We start from the raw sequence: 26,650 nt of genomic DNA, 5'->3' as shown, positions 1-26,650 counted from the left end.
TAAAATTTTATATCATACATACAACAGGGATAATATTTTTACAGTTCATAATGGACTTCCATGTTGAGCATGAATATTGTTACCTCCCAAATCCCACTAAAGTAACAGTAAGAGATTTGTAAAAATGTTTAAAATATAAGGACAAGGATGACAGGAGAGATGCTAGCAGATGAGTGGTATCAAGAAGCTTTTGGATAATGATGGGTAACTTTGAATAACAAACGGTAGGTATTACCTGGTTTGGCAAACTTGAGAACACTGAAAGCAAAGTGCCTTTGTGGGGGAAGTGGAGGGACTGGCTACCTGTGAAGGTGTAAGTGAGGCTGAAACAGGTGGGAAACTCAATCTCAGAAGGAATTAGACCCCTAGACTCAACTCCTTTTCACCCAGCCAGGGATCTAAACCTTCACCACTGGCAAGAAATTAGAGGTTTATTTTCCAGTTGAAACAAACAGATTATGAATTCTAAGAATCCATATAAGCAGAGAAATGCCTCTCTAAAAACAAAGGAATTAATATCTATGTAGTAAATAAAGATTCCCAATCCACCCAGTGCCTTCCCATATTTGCCTTAGAGAACATGGCAGGCTTATATCCCTAGGTAGACAACCAGAATACACCTCTCTGTAGAAATTGACTTCCCTCCCAAAAAGCGATCTATAAATAACTAGGAAAATGGTGGGATCTATGTCTTAATCTTAATCCCTGCTGTGAAACCCACCTCTGAACAAGCTCTGCTTACATAAACAGTTCCTAATGTTTAGTTAAATAATACCACATATTTGAGGAAATCCTCTAACAGAGACCAAAATAAATATTTAAAAAGTTACAAATAGTATTCACAGAGAGATAGAAGATATTTGCATCCATGAAACAAGAACAAAATGCTACAAAATAAATAAATATATAAAATCAAATAAGGGTTAGAAAATAAATATGAGTAAATTTCCCCGAAGATAGAACAAAAGATGAAGAGAGGTTAAAAGTAAAGAAAACTAGAGGATCAAACCAAGAGGTCCAACATCTGAACAAGAGTTCCAAAAATTAAAAAGAGATTAGAGATGGGAAGATCAAAGAAATAAAGCAAGAAACTTTACAGAAACTGAATAAAAATTCCATATTCTAAGAGCCTGCTGAATGCTCAGCAGACTTAATTTTTTTAAAAAGAGACACACATGCATAAATAAGAAGAGAATAAATTTGTCTAAAGATCTTCATAATGTAGTGTTCTGCACAACCCTGATAGATTATGATTACTGAAGTTAGTAAAGATATTCTTTACATTTAATTGCAAATAGCACCCTTCTCCCAAATTTGTTGCTTTTAAAAAATAGGATATAAGACTTTCTTCTTCCTGTTTAAAAGAACTTGTTTTTCTGCATTCACATCTTAACTTTCCCTTTATCAAAAATCGGTAACTAAGAAATAATGAAATTAAATATTTTTAATCAGTTATTGTCTATAAAATACAATAATGATAACACCTATGTTATACTGAGAACTTACTATGTGACGTGGAATGTCATAGAACTATTGGTCGTTAATTATTTTAATTCACACAATAGCCCTTTGAGGCTTATATCATTTTTTCCCTCATTACATAGATGAGGAAACTAACGCACAAAGGATCAAGAAAAACCCAAGGTCACAGAGCTTGTAAGTGGCAGAAAAAAGATTCTAACCCAGACTACTAAACCATAGAGCTCCCTCCCCTGTAACCACTATGTTCCATGACCTCCAATTTGGCACAAGATCTCATAAAAGACAATATACTGAAAAACCAGGCTGATGTAATTGCAGTTTAAATAAAAGAGGTATATTTGGTGAGTGTGTTTTTGCTGTATGATGGTACTCTTGGGAGCATTTTGCCATCTGTGACAGCCAGTGAAAATTTCTATAATTTGATACATAGCAAGCCATACTTTCATAAATACACATTTCTCAAGTCAATAATAAAGGTGATAATCACAGAGATTTTTGATCCTACGGATCCTCTGCGTGGAAAAATCACAAAAAGTCCAAAACCTTAATCTAGCAAGAGAATCTACATATGTGATCAAACTGTCCACAAGAATAAATAAAATGATCAAAGAGGCATCTCTTTCACCAACTCATGATCAGTTGATATGGCAAGGCACTATAAACCATTATATACTTGGCTAAGAACTGTCAACATTTCATAGATTAATTAGTTCTTTTATATTTTGTTAATGGCACTTCAATTATTTAATCCAATCATATGGGGAACTTCCTCCTCAAAGAAAAATTATGTCTCTTCCCTGCTCTTAAAACTCCAATTATTTCCTATTGCACAACAAATAATATCCAAATTCCTTAATTTGGCTTCAAGGTTCTCTGGTGAAACTACTTTTTAGCCTTTTTTCTTGGAAGGCAGCTATGCTAACCACTATACCATCAATGCATCAGCCCTCTTTCTTATTCCATTATACTCACCCCAGATTATAACCAAGTGGAAATATTTACCCTTGCCTAATCATGCTCCATGTTTGTATCCATGCCTTCCACCTTACTTGTCTGCACAGCATAGTGCAGTGGTTGAGAGTTTAGGCTCTAAAATTAGACAGTCTTGGATTCAAGTTCCAACTGTTCCACTTACTAGCTGTATGATTTTCAGCAGTTGGGACCACTGTCAGCCTCACTTGCCTTATCTATGTAACGGAAAATAATAGAATAGAACCTCCTCTGGGGTTTTTTTCCTGATAATTAAGAGAGGTAATAAATACAAAGAGCCTGACATATAATAAGGTTTCAATAAATATTAACTATCATTTTTAGCTATTATTTCCTTATAATCCCACTGATTCAAAACACAGTTCGGATTTCATCCCTTACATAAAATTTTCCAGATTTCACACAAACAGAAATGCTGTCACTCTCTTCTGAATGTCTATAGCTCTTTTGTGAGTGTGTGCATCATGGCATTTCATGTACACATTGAGATGGTAGATGGCATATTGGCAAAGAGCATTCATTCCTTTGAAGTCAAAGCAACGCATACTAAATCTTAGCGCTGCCACTTCTACGACGTGTGACTTTAAGCAAATCCCATAATCTTATTAATCCTCAGTTTTCTAATCTGCAAAGGTAGGTATAATGTTTTGAGGGCTGTATGTGGATAAAATTAATTGCTTGACAGTGACTGGCACATAAAAATAATCAATAAGTACTGCTATTCTTATCCTGAAAGAGTTTTATACACACACAGCATGCTCATACACACACACACACACACACACACAGATGTGTGGTTTACTTACCCAGTTAAATTATTTGAAAGAAAATATTGCTGCCTGATTCACATTTGTATCTCTTACAGTGTGTTGTGCATAATGAAACAAATATTTATTGAATGAATAATTTAATGAATGAACTTCAAATTATCATTTTCACTTGAATACCTAAAAAACTTTACTAATATTAAAGGGTATATATAATTGTATCACAAATATGATTGCTATTTTAGTTTTATTTTATATTAACCATTACCAATAGCTTTAGCAGAAATGAGGAAATTTATCAGTGGTTTAGCACTGCCCCCTAAAGACAGTACATAAATTGGCTGTGTAAAACCATAATTTTTAACTTTATTTCTTTACAATTAAAGATGTCTTAAAAGGATTTTATCAAACCAAACATAATCTTCAATTACATATGAGAAGGAAGCCACCTGAACACACTTAAATTCAGAGGGTTTCCTTTATTGTAAATGCCTTTTAAACTTTTTCCTGGAGTTCCAACTGTGTTCCCCAAAAAATATGAAAATTCTTTCAAAAAGAACAGGCAGACCTAAATCTATACAGTTTGAGACTATTTGCTTTCTTGGTTATTACATGGTAATAATATAGAAGAAAGATTGGGCCAATGCTATATTGTTGCAAATGAAAAAAAGTCACAATACATAAATGCCATGGGGAGATAAATTAGAGCTCAAAGAAAAACACTTTCAAGAATAATTATATCAGCCTAATATTAAGGAAATGTGATTTCCCTGTGAGGTAGTGTGTGCGTGTGTGTGTGTGTGTGTGTGTGTGTGTGTGTAATTATAGTAAGCACCATTATATATAATGGTGCTTAATAATTTATAAAATGCTTTTGGATATAGAATAGTCCAATAAAGTAGGGTAAGGATTATTTTAAAAGTGAAGAAACTGATGCTCAAGATGTTATTCAATTTGCAAGATCATTCTAAAAATGAGGCCAAATTACAATCTAAGTTCTCAAACTCTAGGTCCTATTACCTCTCTACCACACCATGAAGAGATCTCCTAATTCCTATTACCAGAACTCTTCAAAGGGTAACAGAAGTTCAAGACTTTCAATACAAAGGGACAGGCAAAAAGGCAGAATCCAGGAAGGATTCAACCATCAGAAATGGAGATCAGAACAAAGGACAATCTGGAATGGGTTAGCGATCTGAACTCCTTTATAGAATAGACACAGGTCTTTTTGTCTTTGCTTTTCAAAACTGAAATTGCTTTATTTATTTTTATGAAATTTGAATATATGCTTATTATAAAACAAATAATTCGAAATAAAAATTTGTGAATGAGAAAGTGAAACCTTCCTAACCTCACTCCCACTATAAACATTCAGCGAATATCCTTCCAGACTTTGTACCCTTGTCTGATGACTTTCTCAGGGTAAATTCAAAAATAATCAATTATATACCAAAGGGTAATTGTATATTCATTTTAAACTTTCTACATATTGCCAGTGTTGTATTTAATCTATTCTCTACACAGTAACCAGAGAAATATTTTTTCATATGAGAATGTGATCATGTTACCTTCTTCCTTAAAAACCTTCAATAGCTTCTCATTGTTCTTCAGATAACATTCAAAATTCTTAACATGATCCAAATGCAATGCATGATCTGCCTTTACCTGCCTCTCTGGTCTATTCTACCGCTAACACTCTTCCTCCCCTTTGCTCATAACATTTAAACCCAATGCACTTGTCTCTTCCCCTTGAATATACCAAACTTACTTTAGCATGTATGGTTTTCTCTGGCAGAGACTATTAGTTGCCTCCCAATATACATTCTCTCCTTTTCCCTTTGTCTTTAGTTACAGAACACCTGTCCCTCTTCTATAGTAATAGAACCCCAACTTTTAGTTGACCACATGTCTACTTTGAATACATTCCACATTTCCCAGCCTCTGTTGCAGCTAGGTATGATCATGTGGTTAAGTTATAACCATGGGATATAAGAAGCGCTCTTAAAGTGAAGAGGCATACCCTTCTTCCTCTTCTTCCTCTTTCTGCTGATTGGAATGCCAATGAAATAGCCGGAGCTGGAGAAGTTATTTTGGACCATGAGATATTCTTGGAACTACAGGACGTACGCAGTGGAACAACGAAATCCTGGGCCGCTCATACTGGTGAGCCCTACCAGCCTTGGACTGCCTAGTTCTACAGTAATTATCACAATTATAATTTTACAATTGCTTGTGTGTACTTTGGTTCAGTATCTCCTATCTCTACTCAATTAAAATCTGCATGATTTTTTTTTTAATTTTTATTTCAGGGTATGATGAGGGAACAAACATTTTGGTTACATTTTATGTTTTTGCCTCACCCAAGCGAGGGTTAGAGGCATGCCCTTCCCCTCTACAATGCTCGCCGTGTCCTTTAGTTGTGAGTTTACCACCCCCATCCCCCTAATCCCTGGAGAATATTACTACCATGTGAGCACCATAGTGTTAACCATAGTGCCAATTTGATGGCGATGCAGAGATGTCTGTTGGGTTAGCTACCATGAGCCCAGTACTTGGCCTACCACATTAAAGAACTATTCATTACATATGCATTGAATGAATGAATGAGTAAATGAATGAACGAATGCCAGCTTGCCCTAAAGAAATGTTTTATTACTGTGAACATTCTCAAGTTCTAGGCGGCACCAATTTAACTGTAACCCAGATCTTAGTGTCCTTTGTTCTCTGACTCTGCTTGTTCTCACTGTGTTCATCCCATATTCAAACTAATGTAGAACTCAGCCATCGATTTGATTTCATTAAAGAACACATTCATGTCAACCACTGGTGCACAATTTAGATTTCACCAAAAACTCTATAGCAGAGGCCAGGCGCCGTGGCTCACGCCTGTAATTGTAGCACTCTGGGAGGCCGAGGCGGGCGGATTGTTTGAGCTCAGGAGTTCGAAACCAGCCTGAGCAAGAGCGAGACCCCGTCTCTACTAAAAATACAAAGAAATTAATCGGACAACTAAAAATATACAGAAAAAATTAGCCGGGCATGGTGGCGCATGCCTGTAGTGCCAGCTACTCTGGAGGCTGAGGCAGGAGGATCGCTTGAGCCCAGGAGTCTGAGGTTGCTGTGAGCTAGGCTGATGCCACGGCACTCACTCTAGCCCGGGCAACAAAAGCGAGACTCTGTCTCAAAAAAAAAAAAAAAACAACTCTATAGCAGAGAAGAAGAGTGGACTTTAAATTGAACAACTTAATACCTCATCCCCTCCATCAATATTTTTCTTATAATAATGGTTGGCTAGAAAGGTGCTTTTCATCTCTCCTTCCACCAAGAAGAATAGAATTCTTGGTGTCTATTTCTTCCCACAGATTATTCTCATTCGGCTCCTCAAATTCCTCTCCCCTTTTGTTATGCAGAGCAATTTCACTCTAATATACATCTTATCTGCAAATCTGCATAGCCAATCTCATTACAAAGGAGACTTTACATAAGAATTATTATATTTTGTCAATTTGAAAGGCAATAACAGCTATGTAATAGCTTGATGTGTTGTATTGTATTTTTTAAAATATTTTAAAATTGGGGATCTAAGGGTCTACTGGGGCACTGAGAGGAATAATGTGTAAAGTGTTAAGCTGATTTAGTTATGCCAAAGCTATGACAGTGCCAATGGTCAAACAGATGATAGGTCAGTGATTACATTACTCAAAAAAGGAGCAGATTCATTTATCTTAAATTTAGTCCTAAGAAAGAACTCACATGCCACAGTTTAATACTTTAGTGATGCTCAGAAAACTTAGCATCAAATATAGTATTTCCATAAGCTTATTAACACTAAACATCTGTTTAAATTTTTCTGAAAATCACTCTGGAAGGCTACCCTACACAATCTTTTCACCACAACCACGGCTCCAGGTTAGTGATATTCACAAAAGCTGAAACATAAAGTCTTCTGAAAAATAAACTTTTTCTCAGATTCATTTGGAGTTAGTTATGAATTCTAAACCGCATTTAGAAAGAAAGGAAGAATACAAGTCTTTATACCAACAAGTACAATGAGTATACTTGCATCTACCTAGCGTCCACACACCAAAATGATGTTACTGTGTATGGTGATATTTTAAACTTAAGGATTTGTGAGTGTCAATTGTATTTCACATTTATTAAAGAATAAAATTGCTATTAAAGCAATTATTTTAGTTGCAAGGAATATTGAAGGACAAGCTAAGGAGAGCCATTTTCTACATAAGACATTGTAATTCCCCTAAAACACTCAGTTCTTACACATTTTGTCCCTGCCTGCTATTGACATATCTGACATCCATTGCATACCATCTAGGAAACTTCAAAGAAGAATGCCTTTTGTTTGCTCCCCTAATAGAAGCAATTTGTATGTTTTTTATTATCTCTTACAACTTTTATTCATTTATCTGACTCTGACCTAGTAATTAATACTGCTTATTATCACAAAATTAGAGAGAGAAAAGTGTAAACTGATGCCACGTTTATGCACAACAGGCAGAAGCCAATCTCAAAAATGTTAAGATTATCTTAGAAAGCTTATTTAAACTTTGTTTAATTTTTTTCAGCAAGATTTAGTACAGAAGGCAAAATGTATAACTTTTGGAAAACTATACTTTCCTTCATGACAGATTTTTTTATATAAACAAATACAATTTTCCAAAGTTTACTTTTTTAAAGTCAAATTTATTAAAGTATTATTAGTAGGCACCCCTTTTAAACATATATACCTGTGCAATTGCCACCACAGTCAAGGTACAGAACATTTCTATCACCACAGTTACCTTGCACCCCTTCCCTGTCAACATTCCCCTACCCGTAGCTCCAGAAATGTTTTTTCTGCCACTATATTATAGGTCTTTTTTGGAACTTCACAAAAACGGAATCACAAAATGTACATTTTATGGTCAACATCTTTTGCTCAGCATAATGTTTTTGAGATTCATCCCTACTTCTTACATATCAGTAGTTTATTCCTTTTTAATACAAAGCTGTACGCCATTGTATGGATATGCCAAAATGTGTTTATATATTCATCTGTTGATGGACATTTGGGTTGTTTTCAGTTTGAGGCCATTACAAATAAAGTTGCCATGAATATTAGCATTAAAGTCTGTGTGTAGACATAAGTTTTTATTTCTCTTGGATAAATACCTAAAAGGGTAAGTCACATAGTAAGTGTATCTTAAAGTTTTTAAGAAACTGTCAAAATATTTTTTAAAGTGTTTCTACCATTTTACGTTCCCATCAGCTGTACATGAGAGTTCCAGTAGCTCCACATTCTTGACAACACTTAATTTTAGCCATTCTAATGGGTATGTAGAGTTATCACAATAGTGCTTTTAATTTGCATTTCTGTGATCACTATGCTTGGAGGCCATTTACATTCTTGTTTTCTGAAATACCAGTTCAAACCTTTTACATATTTTTATTGGGTTGTTTGACAACTTTTTGTTGAGTTGTAAGAGTATTTTTTAAAATATTCTATATTCTAGACATACATTTTTGTGCTCTTGATATGATATCTAAGAAATCTTTACCTACCCCAAAATTGCAAATATATTTTCCTATATTTTATTCTGTAAATTTAACATTCTTGCTTTTATATTATAGTGCCTATTCCACAGAGTTAATCTTCATGTAGAGCATGAGGTAAGGATTGAGGTCCATTTAATTTTTTTATATGGATTAGAGTTGTTTCAGCTCCATTAGTTGAAAAGTTGATCCTTTCTCCATTGAAGTGCCCTGGAACGTTTTTTGAATATCAATTGGCCATATTCTCGTGGGTCTATTTCTGAACTCTATTCTGTTTTATTCATCTATAAATCTCTCTTCATGCCAATACCACATTGACAGACTATAAGCCTGGAATCAGAGAATCATCTCAATTTGTGCTTTTTTCAAAATTAATTTGTATATTTAAGGTTCTCTTCCTTTGCATGTAAATTTTAGAATAAGCCTGTCAATATCTAAAAAGAAAATAAAGTAGCCTGCCTTGCTTTTGCTTGGGATTGAACTGAATATATAGTATAATTTAGGGAGAACAGATATCTTAACAACATTGTCTTTCAATTCATTAACATGGTATATCCTTCCATATATTAGGTTTTCTTTAATTTCCATCGACAATGTTTTTATGGTCTTTGGTGTACAGGTCTTGCACATATCTTGTTAAGTTTGCAGAGTCAAACATGAATTTTGTGTTTGTGAAAAACATTTACAATGTTATTATTAGGTTAATTTCAATTATTTCAATTTTCTTTTTCCCTTCAGTTTTATTGAGGTATAGTTGACAAATAAAACTGTATATATTTAAGGTGTGCTATGTATTGTTTTGATATATGGATAATTGTGAATTACCACGATCAAGTCAATTAACATCTCTATCACCTCATATAGTTACCATATTTTGTGTATGTGGTGAGGACACCTAAGATCAACTCTCTCAGCAAATTTCAAGTATATAATCCATTGTTACTAACTATAGTTACCATGCTATACATTTGATCTCCAGAACTTATTCATCTTATAACTGAAAGTTTGTACCCACACTTCAAATTTGGGCCCCCAAATTTCAGAATTAAAATTTTAATTTTCAATTGTTCCTTATATAAAAAAATACAATTGATTTTTGCTTACTGAACTTTATCCTGCCCATATTTTAGTTCTAGTTGCTTTCTATTTCTTAGGATTTTCCATGTAAATGATCATAGCATCTATGAATAAACAGAGTTTCACTTCTCCCTTTAAAATCTGTTTGTTTTTATTTCTTGCCCTTGACTTATTGCACTGGCCAAAATCACCAGTACAATGTTGAATAAAAATGGCAAGAGTGAACACCCTTGTCTTGTTTCCAGTCTTAAGTGAAAAGCATTCAGTCATTCAACATTGTGAAGTGCAATATTAGCTGCAGCATTTTTGTAAAGGCCTTGATAAAGTTGAGCAAGTTCCTTCTATTCATACTTTACTGAAAGTTTGTATCATGAGTAGATGCTCTTCTATAATTGTTGATGTGATCATAAAGTTTTTCTCCTTTATTCTACTAATATTAATATAGTAAATTACATGAATTGATTTTATCTGTTAAAATAACCTTGCTTTTCTGGCATATACTCTACTTGGTCATGATATATTAGGTTATTAAGTATGAAATGTCCAATTTTCTTAAGTGCTGAATTTGACAATTGATATCTCTGACATTTCACTTTGACACTTCTTGTTTTATTTTTATTGTGAAGGTACATCCTCAGTCTTTCAAATGCACATTTTGGTTCGTGATTATCTTTCAAATTTTTTTTTAGACCACTGTTTGAGAAACCATGGATAAGTCAAAGATTTATGTTATTTTTGAATATGAATTCTATGAGTTCCATCGTAGAATCAATGCAGCACAGACAGCTCAAAATACCAACGAAGTGTTTGGGAAGGATGTGGCTAATGAACGCACAGTACATCAATGTTTGAAAAGTTCCATTCTGGTGATTTTAATCTCGAAAAGGAGCCCCTTGGGCCACCTGAGACCAACGTGGATAATAATGAGCTGAAAGCTGTAGTGGAAGCAAATCTATTTCAACCCACGCGTGAATTAGCAGCAAGATTTGACGTTACTATTCCAATAATATTGGACCATTTGAAACAAATTGGCAAGGTAAAGAAGCTGGATAGATGGGTATCATATGAATTAAATGGGTGTCAGAAGAGAAATCATCTCGAAGCTTACCTTTCTTTGCTGTCACAACATAAAGGCCAATAATTTCTACACCATATTGTTATGTGTGATGAAAAATGGATTCTTTTAGACAATTGCAAGTGTTCAGCACAATGGTTGCATAAATATGAGTGCCAAAACACAGTCCAAAACCAAATATTTATCCAAAAAAAACTAATGATGTCTGTTCGGTGGTCCAGCGCTGGTATTATCCACTACAGCTTCGTAAAACCTGGTCAGTCGATTACAGCCGATGTCTACTGTAACCAATTGGACAAAATGGTGAGGATGCCTGTGATTAAGCAGCCGAGATTGGTCAACACAAACAGGCCAATCCTCTTGCAAGACAATACTTGACTACATATTACACAAACAATGCTGCTCAAACTACAGCAGCTGGACTTAGAAACTCTCTGTCATCCACCATATTCACCAGACCTTGCACCAAGTAACTACCACTTCTTCCAGGCTTTGGACCACTTCTTCCAAGGAAAAATATTCAATTCTCAACAATCTGTGGAAAATGCCTTTCACAGTTTCATCGCCACTCACTCTCCAGGCTTCTTCATTGCTTGCATGACAAGCTACCGTTAAGATGGCAAACTGTGTTGATAGTTTAGGAGCATACTTTGATTAAATTGGACTGCTTCTTGTTTGAGATATAATAAACTACACTTTTGATTTGAAATTGGACATCTCATATTTAATGACTAAAAGTTATTCAATTATTATTTTTGCAATGAATGCACATACATTTTAAGATCAACCTGAAGTTCTTGTGAACATAATTTCACTACCACTTAAACTAATTTAATTAAAAATTTATTATTTATACCCAGTATTCCAAAAAATGTATTTAAATTTATTAAATATTTATTGATCAGAAACTACTATCTATAAGGCTAAACTCAAGGAGGGAAAGGAAAGATAAATATGCTATAAACTCTAAACTCAAGGTATAAAGAGACATGTATGTGTGTGTGTCTATGTGTGTGTGTATATATTTAACTAGACAGTAAAACTAGACCAAAATTGTAAGCATTACAGAGATACTGAAACAAGGTGTTAGAAGAACATAAAGAGGAAGGAATTATTTCCAACCAGGGAGAGTGGAAAAAAGAATTCAGAGAGTGCTTGCATTTTAGCAACAGCACCTCATGAGGTTAAGAATTCTGACAAGAGAGGAAAGGGAGATGGGAATGAGGCAGAGGGATTGCATGATTAAGGCAGTATGAAGGTGCTTTGCCGTGTTCAGCAACATAGGTATGAAGAAAGGCATGGGGAGGATATGGAACAGAAGAAATAAATCCAGGCTCTACTGTGGAAAATGGATAGTTTAAAACAAGTTCAACATTTGTCAAGGCACAGTTTTCTACTTCTAATTCTATTGTAGCCACAAACCAGAAAGTTTCTATGTGTTGCTTCTCTTTGCAAATTACCATAATAAAGATGGCTTGGACAACTCAATAGATTGTTTTCAACTATATGCTGGATGTTACATAAAGTATATCTTATTTTTATGATTGTAGGAACATTATTTCCTTATTATTTGAGTATGCTCCAAAATGACTAGCAGTTCTGGGCATATCATATGCATATACATTTTGATTGGGCAACTCTGGTCCCTTCACATTCTCTATTTCCTCTTTAGACAAATAGAAATGTCTTCAGTGCTAGTGTGTATGTAAATATGAATACATGTATGCACACGCATGCAAGTGTGTACGTACTGGACTGAAAAACATATAATAATAGGCATGTTTGGGAAAATATGTGAAGAAAGTCTTTCAATAACACTGCTACAATCAAAAGATAAAAATTCTCATTATTAAATGGTAATATTTTACCATTTTCAATATACAACGGCATATTCCTTGTCATTTCTCTTCTTTATTTTATAAACATTATTCTTTCTATTATATTTTAAGCCATTTTCTGGGGAAGCAATTGTTCAGTTATATGAAAGTAAAATTTTGGAAAAACAAAGTATATAATTGATGTGTATATTAATTAAGCCACCCAAATGAACAAAACCTAGGACTGAAGCATTGTATATTGAAAAGAAAATGAATACAAATTATATATTAAGTCTGTTAGATCAGCAGAAAACATTAACTGTAGGTTATAATGATACTAAGTTGAGGTAGAATAAATAAAATAAAAATAGAAATTGAGGATTTTGCACAGTCTGTTAATATTAATATAGCCAAGGGTAGATTAAGGACATAGTACTCCTAAGAGATGTGGGACAGATGGTTCAGACTAATGGTTTGATACTATTGAGTGACTTCTATGATTCACATTATTAGCTGGAGGAAATTATACAATAAGAAATGGTCTTCAATTTTTTAGTAAATGAGGAAATATATTTTACTACAAACATTAACAAAATAAGTCTCAAAGCATCCACAAGGGCAGATTTGATTTCCATTTCTCCCAGTTCATACACAAAGACAGAGTGAACTATGTATGTAAAGGTGACATATATAAACAAAACTGAAATCTAGATTGCAATTTGGTCAAATCATTTACCCAAGAGACAAGAATTAGCAGCAAAAAAAAAGATATTTTAAAATATTTAAATAGACTATGATTCATTCGAAAAAAAGATTTGAAGTTTCTTTTAAAATATATACAACATAAGTTAAGAAATTATGTCTCCATAGAAGGTATTTTTGTTGTTGGTTGGGGTGTGGGGCATTTTAAATATACCTGGTGAATTTGTTTTCCAGTACAGAGAAGATGAATTGTTCATAAGGTTTTTAAGGGCTATGTGCTCTGATAGAAATTATCCAGATTTGTGGTCTTGCTTTATAATTGGCTCATGCTCAGAAAAAGTTAAGAATTTATATAATTTTCTATTCCTAAAAGCATCTTCATCAATCCCACCTGTCACAGTGAACATCACGGTGTGAATACTGGAGAGAGGGAAAGGAATCTGGATGAAAGCTTTAGAAGCAAACTTTTGAGGTTAATCTTTCATTTCAAGGCCCAACTTTGACCTGGTTGGTTTTAAGTAAATACACGATACTTTCTCAAATACAATCTTTTCTCAGGGGTAACAACTTGTAAAGAGGGAGGTTTATATTTTATTTATGTTTGTATTCCTGGTATCTAGAGTATAGACTCTTGGTACAGCCTGCAATCATCTCACCCAACACCCAGCTCTAATTGTTCTCTGGTGAAATGGGTTCGAGCTCTGGGGGAGCTACCTCCGTATATTGGAATATTATTACTATAATTTTTTTAAAAAAAACTTATTGGCATGGGAAAATTCTCATGATAAATGAAGACATAAAATGCACAGCCTGATTCTGCTTTCATTTTTATAGCCACTTACATATAAAAAAACTAAGATAAAATATACTAAAACATATCTCTGTATGACAGGTAAATTTCATTTTATTCTTTATAAATATCCTATTTTCCAAATTTTCTATAATAAAAAAAGAACAAATGTGCTTTTTAGAGAAAAATGGGAGAATATTTCCCCTTTGACTCCAAAAATAAAATACTAAGTGATTTGTTGAAATGTCTATCAGAAAGCAGAGGCAATCCTAAGAACCTGACTGCAAATTTTACAATTTTCATATCTTATCTTAATACTTTCTATTTGCCAAATAATTTACAAAAATAAGCAGGACAATTTCATCACATGTATTAAAATAAATAAAGCAAATGGTATTAATTTGAAGTATCCCATTAAATCTTTTCTAACTTGAGCTTATAAAAGGTACTCTTGGTTCTCATTCCTTTTTAGGTCTTTTGCTACCAGAAATGTTAAAATAACATGATTACTAAATATACATCAATTTCAAAGTGTCATGCAGCTACTGTGAAGTCAAAATATGGAAAACAAAAGGAAAAATGTAGTACTTACTGTTGGCAAGAACTACGAAAGGGCCTTAAGATCATTGTTCTATAAATGATAAATTATAAAACAATACAAGTTAATTTGATTTTCAAAAAGGGGAAGTGGCTAGGAAGAAGGGTCATATGTTGTGAGACGCAGTAGAACACACAGGAAGAACTGAGGTATATATCTTTATTCTTATTGACATTTATGCCAAATGAATCAAAGTGACTCAATATTGCATGTATTCAGATTAATAACACCTATAAAAATAATTTTAAATGATTCTTTAACAAGAAGTTCCCAAAATAAAAGGCCTCATAAAAGTGAATCTTTAGGTTTTTTCTAAGTACACCTTGCTGCAAAAACTTTTGCTGTCCTGCATCTTTCATGGCCTATACCTTATTTCTAGTTTCTGGCCTCATCCCTGATTCTAGGCCCCACTCATCCACAAATATGATCAGGACAGCTGTGTGCCATGACAAAACTCACATGGGTTAGGTCTTAAAGGCAGTATTGAGTGCCCCCCAAAATGGTAGAGTTTTTCGCCTTAAGGCTGGTCAAGAAAGCACCAAGTAATATAGCCTAAATAACACATGATTTGATGAGAACTTTTTGGGAGGAGAGAAAACTAATGTGATTACTGTATTTAAAACTGCACCAGTGGGAAAAAATTTCCAAATGCTTTCCATAAAATATCTTATAATTAGATTCTCTTCTGAAACTGCTAGAACTATAAAGTAAAATAAAGTCGGCTGCTGAGAACACTGTTGAATTGCTGTTCACTCCTACTGGTAATCAAAATGACCCAGTCAAATCTCCAGCTGCTTATGTTATTCTGAAAAATTCTCCATTTTTAAAATAGATACATCAAAGGAAAAAAAATCATTTAAAAGTTACCCACTAAAACAACTCTTATCTTGGCAAAAACAGAAACACTTCAAAAAGGGGGAATATTTGGCATGTTCCATTAGTTATTCTGTGATATACCTTACTAGAGACAACCAAATAAGATAGAGCCACATCTATGTTAGAGAGTTAAGAGAATTATTCTAGGAAGATGACAGCCTTGTCCATTCCTTCTCCTTCTCAAGTCCCTGGTGGAGTTACTTAACCTTGAAAGGAACTGAAGTCTACTCTTGAAGGTTGGAGAACCTAGAATCATCTGAAATCTCAAGTCCTAAGAAAGAAAATACAACTCTGGCCTGAAATTTACTGACCAGTGGTCAGAGCCTCTTCTAGGCTTCCTTCTCCCACAAAACTTGGAATAAATGTCACAGATCCGTGAATATCCCTAAGCAAGGAGATATAATCCTCCCTGTTTATTGGGAGAAGACAGGTGTTACTTTTCACTGGAGAGGAATTGCAGTGTTGGGATAAATACAATCTATCCCTGATTGCACCAAAAAAACAAAAAATAAAAAATAAAGACATATCCTTTTCTATGCCTAAATTCCACTAAAAGTAGTCTGGGGGTAATAAACCTTATCCTTTTATCATTTACTGTTTTTTAATTACCACTTTCTAAGAGACTCCAAGAGTAGTGGATGTAAAAAGAATGGAGGACACAGAAAAAAGTGGAAAAAAAAATGCTGTGATCTCTTATGTATACAAAAATAAAACATGCAAAAATAGTCTCCAGAACTAGAAGAGTACTTGAATTTAAAAATTCAATTGAGAATATGAAAAAGAAAAAGTCACTGAAAAAAAGCAATTTAGTATTTTGGAAAATCAAGTGGAGAAAAACGAATACAAAAAGAAATAGTAACCCTAGTAAGCATAAAGTACATATTTAGCATTTGTAAGTTTGTGATTAATGGGATAAAAACAAATGAAGATGTGATAATCAAAGAAATAATAGAAGAAAGCTTTCCTGATCTCAAGTTACATTCAGATTAAAAGAACTCACTAGTTCTCAAGAAGGAATAATTTAAAATGGCATATATTTAAAGATAACTTGATGAAATTTTGAATTCTGAGATTAAACAAAATTTTACCAGATTCTAGAGAGGGGAAAAGCAAGTATTTACAAGAAAAGAGAACCAAATTAGCATCAAACTTCTCAACTGTAATATTAGAAGCTAGAAGATGGTGAACCGACCATCATAGATTATGGAAGAACAGTTAAATTAAATAAGCAGAAGGCCATTAGCCTGAGGCTGTCTCTGTACTGTGAGTTCCTACATAATGGACCACAACCTAACTTAGTATGTAAACAAACTGAAACCTAACTTAGGGGTATAATAATCAGCTGAGTTTCAGCCAATCACAAGCAGCCAATTCATTACACCATACCCAAATAAGGTAAACACCTTCTTAGAACCAATTAGATAAATTCTCTACTTTGATTCTGTTTGGGGCCAATAAAAGTTCACTGCTCAGGCTGCTGGATACAACTCTGAACCTCTTCTGGTTCTGAGTGCTGCAGTTCATGAATTGTTCTTTGCTCAATTAAACTCTGTTAAATTTAAGTTGTCTTAATTTTTTCTCACAACAAAACTATGAACCAAGAATCCTACTCCCAATCAATATATCCCTCATGTGTAAAGAAAAAAGAATGATAATAACAGACATGCAAGGGTTCATTTACATTATATTTTAAAAAAATTAATCTAGAAAGCATTTCAACCAACTCTAACCACTTCATGCATATTATAAAAAAACCTTACAACAGTACTTCCATTTTCTCCTACCATTTTTTGTGTGATTGTTGCCATATATTTTAATTCTACATATAGTTGTAATCCATACAATACACTTATTTTTGCTGTAAGCAGACAATCATCTTTTAAGATTAAAAAACCATGAGACAATTGTCTTTTTACATTTACCTACATATTTATCATTCTACAACTTTTCATTTTTGGTGGAGCAAACTTTCCATTTGATATCATTCTTGACTTGTGCCTGAAGAACTTCCTTTAATCTTTCTATAGGAAAGGTGTGCTGAGAGTGAATTCTCTCTGTGTTCATTTGTCTGAAAAACTTTTACCTCGCCTTCGTTTCTGAAATATATTTTCACTGGGAATAAAATTATAAGTTGACGGCTTTTTCTTTTAGTTGTTTAAAGATACCACTTCATCATTTCTGGCTCACATAGTTTGTGACAATAAGTCTGCTTTCCTTCTTATATATTTGTACTTCTTTTAAGTAATGTGTCTTTCTTCTCTGGCTGCCTTTACAATTTTTCTTTTCATCACTGGTTTTCAGTAATTTTATTTTAATATGTTTTGGTGTGGCTTAAGTTTATTCTGCTTATATAATAGTTTATTTAGCTCTTGGATCTGTGAGAATTTTCAAATATTATTTTCTAAACTAATTTTCTACCTTCTCCCCCTGTCGGGGATGCCACTTAGACACATATCTTAGCTGTTGAGTTTGTCCCACAGCTTACTGATGCTCTAGTCTACTTTTTTTTAAGTCTTTTTTCTCTGTGTGCTTCATTTTAGTTTCTATTGCTATGTCTTCCAGTTCATTGATCTTTTCTGCTTTAGTCCTATCTGTGATATTAATCCTATCTAAGGTACTTTTCATTTCAGCTATGAAATTCATAGTCTCCAGAAGTTCCACTTCAGTCTTTTTTCATATCTTGCATTTCTCTCCTCATGCTCATGTATCCCTTTATGTGCTTGAGCATATTTATAACACTGTTTTATATTTATAACAACTGTTTTATAAATAGCTTGGCTGGTAAATTCATCATCTCTGTCATTTCTCCATCTGTTTCCATTGACTGTTTTATTTTTTTCTCCAGGTTATGCCTTTTTTACATGCAAAGTAATTTTTTGTTGTTCGGTGAACATTGTGAATTTTACATTAAGTGCAGGATATTGTTATATTCTTTTTTATTGCCACATAGCTAATTTATTTGCAGAACAATTTCATTGTTTGAGGCTTCCTTTAAACTTTTAGGGTGGTTCCAAAAAAATCTTTTTCTAGGGCTAATTTATCCCCATTATTAAGGTGAGACTCTTCTGAGTACTATTTAGTGTCCTATATTTTACAACTTCGGTCTCTCTTTTTGGCTGGTGGAATATGAAATATTCCCAACTCTGTGTAAGCTCCTGGAATTGCTCAGCATACTGCTTTCCAGTGGTTCTTTCTCCAGATTCTTCAATGTGCAGGTCAGTACTAAACCAGAGCTGATGGAATCTTTCTGCAGATCTTCAGGTATCACTGTGCACAGTTCCCACCTCTCCAATACTGTGCCCTACAAATCCTAGCAACCTCCACCTACCTGAAATCTAAACTTTATCTCCTCAATTCATCAAGAACACTTTCCCTGCTCTGTAGCCTATAAACTGTCTCCAGCCACAAAGCTGGGTAATTGCAGGGCTTACCTCATTTGTTTCTCTTTTCTCAGAGGTCACAGACCTGTGCTGACTAATGTCTGACAACCAAAAAATGTTGTTTTATATATTGTGTGCATTTTGTTTTAGCTTGTAGTGAGAAGGCTATTCCCAGAATAATTAACCTCTCTTAATGAGACAATGATCAATTTTGGAAAATATCAATCTAAAAAAAAAAAAAAAACAGGCAAGTTACAAGAGTTGTGAATTTCTTAGGAGCAATATAAAATATTTTAAGGGTTCCATTGCATAAAAAACAATTTTCTTATGCAACCTTGGACCATGTATTTAGCCTTTGTACCCCTTAAATTATCTCAATTCCAACTCGCCTAAAACTGAAGAAATTTTTCTCACCCAATTCACAATCCTCATCCTTCCTCATCTTGAATTTTCCTACATTACACTATTATAAATATTTCCCACTTGATATTTTGGTTTATAGTTTTAAACTCCTCAAATCCATCTTTCTACTACTATTCCATATAAAACACAAAACATGTCTTATTCATGTTTGAATCCCTAATGATTAGACCAGATTGTTAGGAAGACTCTAAGAAGGTCTCTTTGGTTTTTCCTTTTTTTCTTTTTTTTCCAGAGACAGGGTCTTGTTGCCTGGGCTAGAGTGCAGTGGCATCATCATAGCTCATCCCAACCTCAAACTCCTGGGTTCAAGTGATCCTCCTTCCTCAGCCTCCCAAGTGCCTAGAACTACAGGCACGCACCATCATGCCCAGCTAATTTTTTTTAATTTTTTGTAGAGACAGGGTCTTGCTATGTTGCTTGGGCTGGTCTTGAACTCCTAGACTCAATCAGTCCTCCTGCCTTGGCCTCCCAAAGTGCTAGGATTATAGGCATGAACCACCACTCCCAACCAGAAGGTCTCTTTTAAGATGAAACCAGGCTAACAATTAGAGCCAGCCATGTGGAAATCAAGAACCAAGAAGAGGGACCATATAATACAAAAGAGAATACAGAAATAAGTTGGGTGTGTGTGGTAGACAGAATTCTATGATGGCACCAAGAGTGTGGGCCCAATCTGTGAATAAGATGGGACATCACTCCTGTGATTATGTTATGTTATAAGACAAAAGAAATTTTGTAGATATAATCAAGCTCAGTTAGCTCTGAGTTTATCAAAAGGGAGAGTATCCTGGTTGGGCCAGACCTGATCAGATGAGAATTAGGTCTTTTCACCTGAGATCAGAAAGATTCATCTGCTGGCTTTGAAAAAGTAGGCAGCCATGTTGTGAAAAGGCCACGTGACTAGAATCTGAGACCAGCCTCTAGAAGTGGAAAGCAACCCTCATTAAACAGCCAACAAGAAAATGGGGGCTTCAGTACGACAACCTCAGAAATGAATTTTGCCATCAACACATGAGTTTTGCAGAGAACAACTGAACTGCAGATGAGACCACAGTCCCGGAAGACACCTTGATTGCAGCCTTATGAGACCAGGAACAGAGGACCCAGGTAAGCTATGTCTGAACTCCTGACACACAGAAACTGTGAGACAACAAATGCATGTTGTTTCAAACCATGAAGTGTGTGGTAATTTGTTACACAGCAATAGAAAACTCACATAGTATATGTTTAAGAAGCAACAACAAAGAAAGCCAGTATGACTAGTGTACAGTGGGCAAGGGAGAAATTGTCATGAGATGAGGTGGGATGGATGGATAAAGGCCAAATTCTCTGAGGATTTGTTAAAAGTAGGAGGTTTTTATAATTTTGTTTGCTAAGTGGATTAGAAAGTCATCACCAAGTTTTAAGCATAGAATGGACCTGATTGGCATTTTAAAAGAACATTCTGGATGCTACGAGTAAAATGGATCATGGAGGGTTGGTGAAAGAGGAAGGAATGAGACTATTAGAAAGCTATTGCAATATTCCAGGTAAGAAATGAAGATGGCTTGGACTAGGATAATAGCAATAGAAGTTAGATATGGTCATAGTTTTTAAAGAGGGGTTGACAGAAATTATTAATGGATCGGCTTGAGGGTGAGAAAAAGGGATAAATCAGAGATGACTTTTAAGTTTTTGGCTTGAAGAACTAAGGTGATGATGGGTTGTGATTTGTTAAGATGGGGAAGCCCACAGGAGGAGCCAGTTGGAATGATGGGATGGGGAAAATCACAAGTTCCACTTTGGATACGTTGTTTAAACTGCCTGCTCATCGCCTGAACAGTGAGATCAAGCAGCCAGATCCTACAGTGTCTGGAACTGCAGGCACAACTCAGGACTGGAGGTAACAGAGTCATTCACCTGTAGGCAGTAGGTAGAGCAAAGGTACTGGATGCTATTACTTAGGGAGAGTGTGTTAACTGAAAACTCAAGGTTTTCTGTGCCTAAGCCGTAGACATATATCTTAGGGATAAGTAAAGCAGAGGACGTGGACTTCGCCAGGAACAACCAGAGAGGACAGAAAGAGGAAAAATAGCATGTGTAATCATTGAAACTAACAGAAGAACATATTTCAGGAAAGAGAGAGAGGTCATATTTTATCAAACTCTGCTGAGAGGAGAAAACAAAATAAAATATGTTAGGACAGAGGAGTGACCATTGGATTGATAATCATGGATATTTAAATGGTAGACTTCACAAAAGAACTGTTTGAGTATTGGTTGTGACTAGAGTCCCACTAGAGCAGAGTGAGGATAAAATCTACGTGAAAAAGCAGAGGCAATGATGACAATAGATATGTCTTTCAAGAAATGTCACTGTAAATGGGTTCAGGCATTAACGCTATTGTTTTGTGGTAGCTAAGGGTCAAAAGGAAATGTTTTGTACTAAGATGGGATATATCATAGCATATTTCTATAGAGTATGTTTGTATGCAGCATATTATTGCAATAAAATTAAACCTGACTTTATCTAAAGGTTCTACCTAACTGAATTTTAGTGCTGAATAACACCAAGACTTTAACTGGTTTGGGATAGTCACCATATATATGGTGGCAAAATGAATGTTAAAAAATAAACAAACAGCTAAGATGTTGAGAAGATGCCAGGCAACCAGAGTCATTCACAAGCTAAATGACTGGTTCCCACACACTAGTCTTTCAACAAATGTTTTTGGACATGTTTATTCAAAGTTGTGAATACCAATGATTTCCTATAAATGCATTACAATTGTCAGACTACGGGTGGATTTACTCTCTATCTTCCAAACCATCTGTAATATTTCTGTATGGGGTTTCAACAAAGAGTAATGATACTAAACATTGTACTGTAAAAGATAAATAAAATCTTCGCTGCCCAAAGCATCATACATGTAATGTTTTAAAGGAATGAGAGTATCATTTGGTTACAAACTACAGAATTATCCATGTCTAGCGAAACATAAAGTAACTAACCAAGTTTTAAGACTCAAATTGTAAAGTGTTAATGGCTTTCAACATACACATACCAAAAAGTAACAGTTCATTTTTAATCCATGGAATCTGAGACCATGAAAAGATTTTACCAGTCATTTTGCTCAACCTTTCCCCAATGCCAGACTTTTTTCTTCAGCATCTCTGGGCAATCTGCACTTCTGCTTGTGTGTGTCGATTCATAAGTAGCTCACTGTTTCTCAAGGCAGGCACAGTGGAATGACTTTCATATACTGAGCTAAAGCCTGCCTCCCTAAGATTTCCACCCATTAACCTTAGTTCTGCCCTCCAAATGAACATTTAGAAAGCTCTAAAATTAAAAGAATAGAGCCTCTACAGAGCAAACGATGTCCTTTCAAATTTTTGCTGCTAGAAATATCTCAAAGTGGGGAAAAAAAATAGAGCTTCTGTGTTTGGCAAATGTGCTTTGTTTATAGTCAAGACAGTAAGGTTTGCATAAATTATTTGTTGTCAGGAAATCCCTAAGTTCAGAAATATCCTATAGACGTTGGCATATCTTAACAAATTACTAAAATCAACTCTTGTTTTCCTGTCTGCTGTGGTCAAAGTGTCATCCACGGATAGATTAAAAATGTTGCAAAACTTCAAACTCACATCCTCTTTTTTCATCTCTCTCAATTAGTGTTTGCTGATTAAATCAAATTTAAATGTGCATTTGGCTTCTCCAGTAAAACAGTTGCCTCACAAAGACAAAACTTCCACTGAAGCCAGTGGCAGCTATCAGTGCTCAAAGTCTAACATGCACTGCAAAAACAATTCAAGAAAAAACCATTAGATTCTGCATTGGCAATTGATTCTTTTCTCCTGAGAAGTGTCAGACAGAATTCATTGTCATCATTGCCTCATGCCTGGTAGTGTCTCTTTGATGAAGAATTCAGGTACTTTTTAAAGGGTCTACCTGAGCTCAATAAGATATGTAATTTTAAAATAGTTTCATAAATTTCACAATATGAATTAATGAATATGTGGGTTCATTGTTTATCACATGATCAAAATCACTTAGAAAAATTTCCAATTTCATTAGGAAGATCTTTATAAAATGATTTAGAGTAATTTTCACAATATATTGTCAAGTGAAAAACAAAAGCTTCCTTTCATGCCTACTCAATTTCAAGACTTACTGTAAAGCTACAGTAATCAAGACAGTATGGTATTGGTGAAAGAACAGGTAAATATATCAGTGGAACAGAATAAAACCCAGAAATAGACCCACACCAATACACTCATGAGACCTTTGACAAAGGAGCAAAGGCAGTTCCACAGGGACAGTCTTTCAACAAATGGTGCTGGAACAACTGAACATCCATGTATTAAAAAAAAAAATTTAGACACAGACCCTTATACTTTTCACAAATTAATTTAAAATGAATCATAAAACTAGATATAAAATTAAAAACTATAAACTTTTATAAGATAATAGGAGAAAATCTAGTCAATGTTCAGTTTGGCAATAACATTTTAGACACAACACTGAAAGCATGATCTACAAAAGAAAAAATTGGTAAATTTGGCTTTTGTTTAAAATTAAATTTTAAAATTCTGGTCTGTAAAAGATACTCTTAAAAGAACAAAAGGCCAAGTCACAGACTAGGAGAAGATCTTTGCAAAACACATATCTGGTAAAGGATTAGTATTCAAAATATACAAAGAACTCTTAAAATGCGACAAAAAATGAGAAAACAAATAGCCAAATTTTTTAAATGGATGAAAGATCTGAACAGATATTTCACTGAAGAAGATACATAGATGGCAAACAATCATGTGAAAAGATGCTAATATCATATGCTGTTAGAGAATTACAAATTAAAACAACGACATACCACTAGTTAGCTATTGGAATGGCTAAAATCCCAAATGCTGACAATACCAAATGCTGACGAGGATATGGAGTAACAGGAACTCTCATTCACTGCTGTGGGAGTGCAAAATGGTACAGCTACTTTAGAAGACAGTTTGGAAGTTTCTTACAAAGCTTATCCTATGATATAGAAATCACACTCATTGGCATTTACGCAAATGAGTTGAAAACAAATCTACATAAAAATCTGCAAAGGAATGTTTATCTCAGCTTTATTCATAACTGTCCAAACTTGGCAGCAACCAAAATGTCCTTCGGTCACAGAAACAGATCAACAAACTGTGGTATATCCTTACATTGGAAAATTATTCAATACTAAAGTGAAATAAACTATCAAATTATGAAAAGACATGAAGAAACCTTAATTGCATATTACTAAGTAAAAGAGGCTGAAAAGGCTACATACTGTATGATTCCAACTAAAGGACATTCTTTGAAAAGGCAAAGCTACGGAGACAATGAAAAGATTAGTGGTTGCCACGGGTTTGGGGAGAGGAAGAAAGGAACGAATAAGGGGAATGACAAAGGGTTTTTAGGGCAGTGAAACTATTCTGTATGATACTGTAATGGTGGCTACATGACATTATGAATTTTTCAAAAGCTGTAGAACTGTAGAACACAAAGAATGAACCCTCAAGTAAACTATGAGTTTTAATTAAGAATAACATATCGATATTAGTTGATCAGTTTTAACAAATGTATCGCATTAACTCAAGATGTTAATAATAGGAGACATGGGGGTGGCTGGAAGTATATGGGAACTCTTTACTTTCTGTTAAATTTTTCTGTAAAACTAAATTTTCTCTAAAAAATAAACTCTATTAGTTTTTTAAAATCTACATACCAAAGTTTATATATACAGAGTATGTTTTTGATTAAGAAAAAAGGGTAAAGAAATACATTACTGGGCATCTACCCAAAAGACCAAATGATACTGTATCAGAAAGACACCTGCAGCCGAATGTTTATAGCAGCACAATTCACCATTGCAAAGATGTGGAAACAACCCAAGTGTCCATCAATACATGAGTGGATTAATAAAATGTGGTATATGTATACCATGGAGTACTATTCAGCTTTAAGAAACAATGGTGATATAGCACCTCTTGTATACTCCTGGATAGAGTTGGAATGCATTCTACTAAGTGAGGTATCCCAAGAATGGAAAGACAAGCACCACATGCACTCACCATCAAATTGGCATTAACTGATCAACACATAAATGCACATATAAGAATAACATCTACTGGATGTTGGGCGTGGGGGGAGGGGGGAGGAGGGAGGAGGGGACGGGTATTTGTATACACAAAGAGTGCAATGCACACTACCCGAAGGATGGACATATTTGAAACTTGGACTTGGGGGGGCAAGGGCAACATACGTAACCTAAACATCTGTACCCCCATAATATGCTAAAATAATAAAAAAAGAAATACAGGAATGTTAAACCAGAAAAAAAAAAAAGGTTACCTACAGGGAATGGTTAGAAAGGATAAAAGATGTAGGAAAGAGGAAGGATTTCTCTGAGTATATCTGTTCATACAGTCTTGACTTTGGACCACAGTAATGTTTTATATAGTTAAAAAGCATAATTAAATCAAGAATGGGGTGAAAGTCCTTAAAATTTATTAAAAACAAAAACATCTGAACCTAATTGTATATCAAATAGATAACTACACAGAAGAAGATAAAAACAAATTAATCTGAGTACCTTTGGAACACAATACTGTTTTGTCCTCAGTGAAAATATTCTAAGGATGAAAATAACCGTAAGTAAATCTTGAACTTTACTTGGCAAATTTGGTGGTGTTGGTGATACTGGTACAGCAATTTAAATGTGTGCATGTATACATGTGTGTGCACACACGAGTGCATGTGCATGTGCTAGAATTCAGTAAATGGGCAGTAATAGTGACATTGCTGGGAAGCAGGATTCTCACCATGAAACAAAGGAAATAAAAATATGGATTGAGGAATGGAGAAAAATATCCTTTTAACGTTAGATTAGAGGTATCAGTGTGAACTCATGATTTAAGAAAAAAAAAATGCTTCATTCCTCTATCCACTAAAAGAGTCCAAATGTAATAACACCATCTGGCAAGCAATATAGCAAGCAATAACATGCCGTTCTCTTCTTGGGAAATTTCTTTTCCCTCTTTTTTACCTGCTTGATGCTTACTCATTCTTTTTTTTTTTTTTTTTCAGCATATTATGGGGGTACAGATGTTTAGGTTAC

The 26,650-nt window shown here is 34.5% G+C and overlaps 1 protein-coding gene across 3 annotated transcripts in view; it reads right to left on the bottom strand.

Moving 5' to 3' along the window:
* Window positions 1–26,650, bottom strand: part of ANKS1B (ankyrin repeat and sterile alpha motif domain containing 1B) — a 1,021,409-nt gene that overhangs the window by 762,966 nt on the left and 231,793 nt on the right. The gene's annotated exons all lie outside the window — the stretch shown is intronic.

This window comes from Propithecus coquereli, unplaced genomic scaffold (genome assembly GCF_000956105.1).
Source record: "Propithecus coquereli isolate 6110/MARCELLA unplaced genomic scaffold, Pcoq_1.0 Scaffold85, whole genome shotgun sequence".
Lineage (NCBI taxonomy): Eukaryota > Metazoa > Chordata > Mammalia > Primates > Indriidae > Propithecus > Propithecus coquereli.
The sequence above is the reverse complement of the archived record's forward strand: the minus strand, read 5'-3'. Positions and strand labels throughout refer to the sequence as shown.